Raw genomic sequence first — 7,349 nt, 5'->3', positions numbered from 1 at the left:
GATAACCTCCGCAAATTAGGCGCGTGTTAGCACGAGGCTGTCAGCAAGCAGGCTATAAATTACAGGCATATTGTAACGCCATAAACCCCTCTAATGAACTGAATGACTTGAATGACACGTGATTCGCCGCAGAACACCAGCCCGGCCTCCTAAGAAGTCAGCCCTGGGTGGAGCCAGGAGCTGCCGATCACGTTTTTCAAAGCAAATCCAACTCCTCAGAGAGCTGGGATAGCCTAGCAAAGTCTGTCCTTGGAAAGTGGCACTCACGGCGGGGTGAAGTCCGGGGGAGTTGGGTCTGGGCCTGTGGGCCTCCATCTGCAGCTCCGCTCGAGGCTTTGGGATTGGGAGACGCACCTGGGGTGCTGCCTCTCCCCTCTCCATGGGGGTCAGGACCTTGGCTTTCAGAGCTGCAGCCTTCCAGCAAGCCAGCCCGGCTTCCCTCCTTCACCAGGGGGCTTCTCGGGGCACTCAGGGTCACCCGCAAAGCTGCCATGCTAACGCAGGCACCCAGGAACAAGAGGAACTATTTTGGGAAGGAGATTCCCTAAGTCCATTGCTGGCCTGGACACAGATGGGACTTGCGAGTCACTGCTGGGCACACATGGGCCTCGGGGCTGCCCATTACGCCTCTGAACAAGCCTGTCCAACCTGCCGGCGAGAATTCACACAAAATACTTGAAGTGGATTTCCCAGCAGTGCAACTCCTCCCCAGTCAGGAGACACCCCTGCATTCCTCAGAGCTCTGCCAGGCATTAATCAACTCAGAAGGTCATGGCCAGGACAGAAAACGCTGCTGCATCTGCAGGGTCAGGGGTCAGCCTGTGTGATTCCTGCTGGCATCGAGTGGGACCTCTGCACAGGAGTCTGGACCTACAAACAAGCATCTCCATCCCCACCCCAAAATACCTAGTGCCAAATTCTAACCACAGCCAGGTGAGCGCCCTCTACTTCTTTTCTCCTGAACCCACAGGGATTCGTTCACAGAGGGATGCGCACACACGGGCCAGCTTTGTCCCAGGTATATGCATAGTCATGCTTGGAGAAATACAAATTATTTATAATAAGTTAAATTAATTTCCCTATCATAAATCAATTTCCCTTCTTCACATGTCAGACACGAAGCCAGTCAGATGCGCTGGCTGTGACCCCCGCTGTGACTTCCTTTCACGCTGGGTAAGCTTGGGGATGCTTACGGTTTGGGTCTGGAGAGCTCTGGAGGGCACAGGCTTGCTCTGTAACACTCCGTACCAACTAATGGATGATCAGTTCACTAGGCAGCTCTCCATTGGCACCCTAGAAAACACAGGCTTCCTGTGATACACAAATAACTTCAGTAACCCAACAAGCCATCTTCAGCTCCCCAACTCACCAGCACCAAGGAGCTGATGGCTAAATAGAGCCATCGAAGTTCCCGTGTTCAGACCTGACCACACAAACATGATACGCAATCAGAGACGTGGCTTTTATCACAAGTGCCATCTTTTTAAGAAAAGCTCTGTGTGGAGACCTCGACGCAGAGCGAAGCCTGTGGCGCTTGTCCTTGGAGCCCTGATGAGGACGTTGGGTTTGTGAAAGAAGGCTTTGATCCTCTCTCTCAACCCAAACATCTGCTGTTTTCAGCAAAGGCTTGCACAGGCTCCATTGCTTTGTTTTCAGAAGTTCTTGTTCACCTCCCCTCACCTTGACACACCACTGGCTTTTCCCTCAGACACAGGATGGGAGACTTTTGCACAGCCATGAGGAACAGGGTACAGGGGTGCAGGAGAGGTGTCCCAGATAAATCTGGGTAGGATAGGGGGGTCAGGACACAAGGAAACTTTGAAGTGTTCTTGGAGGGAACCATTCCCACACAACACCACCAGGCCTGCCGAGCTGCAGGGCCAGAACTCTGGGACACCGAGTCCAGGAACACAGGGCATCTGGCTCCCCCAAACTCCCTTCTAAGTCAGCTGAAGGACTGACATGCCTCCATGCGCGCCAGGCGCTGGGCCCCAGGGGAAGTCAGGTACACACTCCAGGCTGGAGGAAGCCGGGGTCCACAGAGGACCCATTGGTGTTCAAAGCCCAGTCCCCAGGAGAAGCCCAGCACCTGCTGTGACAATACCTAGGCCTGGACACATATACAAACTTACATAAATGGTTCCAGAAGCTGCTCATCCAGGACTGAGGTATCAGGAGGTCTAGGGATGGTCGCTTCTGGTGTCCCAGAGTGAAGGAAGGTCACTGCTGTAAGGACGCAAATCCACCAGTTCACTCCCTGATGCCATCCACTCGTGGTGAGGATTTCCACCTGTGCACCAGGGCTCACCAGCCTCTGTGGACACAACGTAGCTCTCCTCTACCCCGACTCAGCTGTTCCAGGACCGTGGATTCCCCGTCTCCACCATTAAAGCATTAAACCCCTGGGAAGGGTTTGAAGCAAGCAAGTTCATTCAAAAGTGAAAGGAAAGCCAGATAGGAGGTAGGCATCCCTGCCCCAGCCCAGTTGTTTAGTGCAGGCCTTGGCAGGGCTCATTTTATGCTCCACCCTGGCTCTTTCTATTGGCTGAACAGGCATCCAGGGAATTATGGGAAGGATTTGTGCATTATGAGAACAAGAAAGGTCAGGGTTGGGAAGGTGGCTCAGTGGTAGAGTGATTGCCTCGCATGCATGAGGCCCTAGGAGAAAAAAGCTGGAGGTGGCGCTGTAGCTCAAGTGGTAGAGCACTCACCTTCAGCTGAAGAGCTGAGGGACAGCACCCAGGCCCAGAGTTCAAGCCCGACTACTAACCAAAAAGAGAAAAGAAACATTGTGGCTGGCCATGTTATGTCTTCCTCCTAACAGTTCCCCTTTCCTGCCCTCACCTCCCAGAGAGGAGTTGAACTGTCAGCTCTCTAAAGTAGGCCCCAGCTGGCTCCCTGCCCTCCTAGCCCTGCCTACCTTCCCTCCCCTCCCTCTCCATCTGGGTCCTGACCCCAGACAGCACTGACTGACCGGCTGAGAGGGAGCACAGGACTGCTCCCCCCCCCAACACACACACACCTCCCAGACACAGAGGAGCAAACGAGTAGAGAGAGGGCCACAGGGACCCCTGCACAGAGGCTAGTCAGTTCCCCAGGGCCTGGGCACCTTGAACACAAGACCTGGTATGACATCTGGAGATGGCACAAACCAGACCATGATGAGATGCCTCCCCTCACAGTAAGAATCGAAATCCTCACACCACCCTCTGTCAGGATCTGCCCTGGGGAATCACCTCCCTCCCTCCCTGGGATTGTGGGTGGCCTGCCCTCCCCGTGCAAAGACCTCCTCCTCTACCCCCCCCCCCGCCCCCACGTCCCCAGGCAGAGCATTTGCCTGGAGGACAGATGTGTTTTCATTTCCCAAATCCCTACCAGCCTTGCTCTTAACACCCAAATTAACTTTTAATTTCATTCGTTTTTATTTCAAGTAAAGGTGATTGTGCAAATGTTCGTGCAAGGCACTTGAGGGGAGGTAGCTGGGAGGGGGGTAGCTGGGGGGAGGTAGCTGAGGGGGGTTGTACCGGCAGCACTGTGGCTCTGGCTCCAAACTCTGGGGCCTCAGCATCTCAGCCCAGCTGTGCCTCATCCCGAGCTCAAAGCTTCGTGTGCGTCCCCTGAATTCCTGCATGTGCTAGCCCCCCACCCCCAGCTCTAATACCACACGACAGCCTTGCCCTGTGCATGCCTGAACCTTGGTCATAAATGCGATCTCAAGTAAAATTAGCCCTGGTGAAATAGCATGGCTTCCCCTCTACAAAGCCCCGACAGAGTGACCACGTCAGCCATTTCCGAGACACAGAATTAAATGTACGTCATGTAAATCAATACAAAGGAAATCACAAGTAAAAGGCTGGGGTGCTTTTGCAGATCACATTGTGCAAGAAAACTTTGCACAGAAGCCCGGGACCACCCAGAGATGCAGACTAGCTCGGCTTCCCAGGGGCTGTGAAGATGGGATTACAGTTTGGCCTGTTTTCCTCCAGGGCTTCTGGATCGCTGAAGGAGGAAGTGCAGCTTTCTAAGCTTTCAGTTCAGATCCTGGGAGCACAACGCTGGGAACTCTCTCCCCAGCTCCTGGTCCCCTCTGCTCCCTGTTGGTGTGGGTTTAGATGCCCTAATCCCTAGCAGATGGAGGGGGTGGGAGGTGGGGGGGGACAGAGTGAGCTCAACGCACTTAGAATCAGTGCACAGTGTCTTCAGAGCCTGCCCTTCCTCTCTGCGCCCAAACAAGGCCCCTCCAGACTGCTGGGTCTTCCTGCAGCGGAGAACAGTGAGCAAGGCCCATCCGGCCTCCTCCACTGCCGTTTCTGGCTGTGAACCTTCAGACTTGCCAGCCCCGGACCCAAGGCTAAACAACAGCTGCTTTCCTAATTAATTACCTCTTGAGCACCAACAGCTGGTCCAGGGTTCACGTGCACTTGATTTTTAGGCAAACCCACATGGATATAAAATTCCAGGCAGAGGAGCTGTGATGGGAAAATGTCAACCACCTGAGCCCAAAAGGCCCCCGGCAGACACCTCCGGCTGTTTCTGTGAACTGCGGACTCCAGCCCACAGGGTCAACAGGGGCAACACCAGCTCCCATGACCCTTCCCAGGCTGCCAGAGGCTTTGTGTAGGGACAGGGCCTGGTCAGCCCGTGGAGAGGGGAAGGGGTTGGGGAGGTGGGCATCACCAAAGCCGTGCCCAAGCATTCACTACAAAACCCATCCGTCACACTGGTGAAACGACCTCAAACTGATCTGTGGAACATTGAATGGCAGCAAGATCTTTAAAGTTCAAGTCAAATGTATCTGGCCGACCCCGCCCATTCTCAGCATCCTCAGAACTCCAGCCTCTCAGCTCAGGCAGGAACAGAAAAGAACGTGAGGAAACTCAGGAGGGCAGAGACAGCAGCAATGAAGAACTTGGGGTTAAAAAAAAAGAGTGGTGGTGTGGCATCTCTGTGGTGCTCACTGGAGGACTGGCCTGCAAGTCTTGACAAACACCATTTTAGTTCCATCTGTAAGAAGATGTTCTTCCTGTAGGGCCCGGGGCTCCAGTGCCTTAAAACAGTGACTGCTTCAGCACCACTTCCGATGGTTTTTCTAGAATAGTTTCAAGTTCTAAAGTAATGCCAAGTTCTGTGTGTGTGTGTGTGTGTGTGTGTGTGTGTGTGTGCGTGCGTGCGTGTGCCTACATGTGCCTGTGTATGTGCACGCACACATACACTTAAATGTTTCACTGCCTGGTGACATGCTCCAGCCAAAATTCCTTCACGTGAACTGTACATTATCTGGTTGGTGCACACACACCAGTCTCCTCACATGTGTACTCATTTTCTGTTCTGGGTTTAAAGGGCTTTAGAGCACAGCTAAGTATAAAACAAGTGACATTCTCTCTAGTGGGTGGTTGGGGCCTCTGGTGCCATCCACCATGTGTTGTTAACTGTGAGTGACCCTTCTTCATCACTTGCCGATGCCATCTCCCTTTACAGAACGTTTCTGGTGCGGTGAGGCCCACCACAGCCCACAACCACCACCAGGAGGCGCTCCCCGCGGGCTGTGGCACCCTGTCGCGGATAGGCTGTAGGCAGCTGGTTCTAGGCAGGACTTAGCCACAGAAGACTTTTTCTTATCAGGGACCCGAAGAGCCTACATGTTCAATTCCTGCAGCTGGAGAGGGTACTGTGGGTTTGGAACCTTGAAGGTGTCACATGACTGACTCACCGGGCCTAGGCTTCTTTCTTAGTGACCATAGGTAGACAGAGGAGGCCTGAGAGCCGAGCTGAGCCAGGGTGAGGCTCTGTCAGGTGGTGATTCACCATCTCTCGCTGCCCCTCTGGCTAAATGCTGCCAGAACGACATCACAGTTCTGACAGAGTCCTTGTTCTCAGCCACATTTTGTGACCAGCAGCCTGGTGACCACTGGTGGCATGATGTGGGTTGGTGGGAGGCCAGGCCTTGCAGTCCCCATCCCCCCCCCCCGCCACGTACCCAGTCCCATGCTGTGTGTGATGTTGCCACGAGTATTTCTTAAAGCCACATTGGACTCCCTGTTTGAATTCAGGCCTCCTCGGGGCCCCACACCTCATGTTGCTGGATCCCCAGGGACATGCAGCCATGAAGCAGCAGCTGGCTTCAGGTGAACCGCAGGAGAGATTCACATCGGGTCTAGATTCCTGTTGTCAGAGCACAGGACCTGACCCACCCAGAACACCACTGCAGGATGCGGGAAAATGAGGGGGTGAGAGTGTGGAAGAGTGAATGGGAGAGTGAATGCATATGCAAATGCACGGACACAGCAGAACTGTTCGGAGAGGATGTCTTCACCTGGCCGTGTCTCTGAGGTCACCAGCTTTGGGAGTTCCTCCCAGAGGGAGCCCGGCCCCTGAGGTCAAGGTCACTGTCCCCAAGGACATGTCTCAGCAGTCCCTGCAGTGCCCTAGGGCTGGTCAGCAGAGCCATCTGCGTAGACTCCTCTCCTGCGGTCTTCTGAGATAGGTCCCTTCTGCCTGTCAAACATCTGTGACATCTCTACATTAATCCAAAAGAGCTGTGTGCTTCTGCTGTAGTCAATTGTCCCAGGATCTCTATTTAAAGCTTTCTAAAGACAAAAGTAAGGACGACAATTATACAGATTGCGAGACCAGAGTGAGGAGCTTGGAGAGAAAGAGAAACTCAGAGAGCCAACAACAATGTAACATAAACAGCTCAGCAAATAATAGTGCAATTTCCAGCTAATAGAATGGTTTAACACCTGAATACATTCACATGCCTGATTAAACACCAACAACATACACCCATAAAGGAAGATTATAAGTTGTAATATGTCTTTGCAAGAAGTAGCATATTAACCACTGTTTGTATACTTCTCCAATTACATTCCTTTAATTCTTTCATTTAGAAAACAGTTTACATTATAATAGCCAGCGACACTTCTGTTTTTAAAACAATTGCTTGTATGTATATTGCCAAATTATGGGTCTGCAGGATATTTTCATGAGCGAAAACAACTGCAAATGTGCTTTGAGGAGGATCTTTAATTAGGAGTCTGGAGACACGGAATGTGTGGTCTGGGGCCGGCCCATCGGTGGTTCTCAGCTCCCACGTTCTCTTTCCAGGTTGTCAGGTAGCAGAAGTCTGCTCCGGGAACTTGGAGGCCCGCGTGGCATGAGCCAGGCCCGGCTCCTCTGTGTACCTGTACTCTGACTGCAGACCGCCGCCTTCCAGGCTGCCAGCCCTGTCCTGGAGTCTACACGCCATGCCTGAACCCCCAGACCCTGCCAGAGCCTCCTTCTGTGGCCAGGCAATCCAGAGGGGTCCCTTCGGAGGTCTGACTCTGAGGGAGCCCGTGGGGAGGGGGCTT

The sequence above is a fragment of the Dipodomys merriami genome, unplaced genomic scaffold (genome assembly GCF_024711535.1).
Source record: "Dipodomys merriami isolate MVZ:Mamm:240054 unplaced genomic scaffold, mDipMer1.0.p SCAF_70, whole genome shotgun sequence".
In the NCBI taxonomy this organism is placed as follows: Eukaryota; Metazoa; Chordata; class Mammalia; order Rodentia; family Heteromyidae; genus Dipodomys; species Dipodomys merriami.
The sequence above is the reverse complement of the archived record's forward strand: the minus strand, read 5'-3'. Positions refer to the sequence as shown.